Genomic DNA, 477 nt, shown 5'->3' on the forward strand with positions numbered 1-477 from the left:
TAAAAAAAGATTTTTTAAATAAAATATATATTATATAATTATACTTGTAGTTGTATTATCTGCGAGACATCGCCACCACGCAATAAGTCAAAATGCTTGCTATCTGCAAACAGCTCCACTGTCTGTGTGTATACTTGAGTAGCCTCCAGCTCCAGCAAGGATTCTCCGGCCCTGCAGCTAGACCCTATATTCAGCTAGACCCTACATTCAGCATGCAAGGATTCTCCGGCGATGCAGCTGGACCTATTTATAACGTTACCGTTCTTTTGTCAAATCACATTCAACATGCCCTCAGCTAGAATACGCATTCAATCAATCTTATAAGACATTGATATCAGGAGCTATCTGTAGCTACTGCTAGCCCGGTAGATAACGTTAAGACAATTTAGTTTACTGGGACAGATGGATCAACGTGAGCTAGCTAAGCTAGCTAACGAGGGACCGGAGGTATTATGCACTCGAGTAGACTATTGCTGG

Source organism: Notolepis coatsorum, assembly GCF_963971535.1.
Source record: "Notolepis coatsorum genome assembly, contig: SUPER_7_unloc_1, whole genome shotgun sequence".
In the NCBI taxonomy this organism is placed as follows: domain Eukaryota; kingdom Metazoa; phylum Chordata; class Actinopteri; order Aulopiformes; family Paralepididae; genus Notolepis; species Notolepis coatsorum.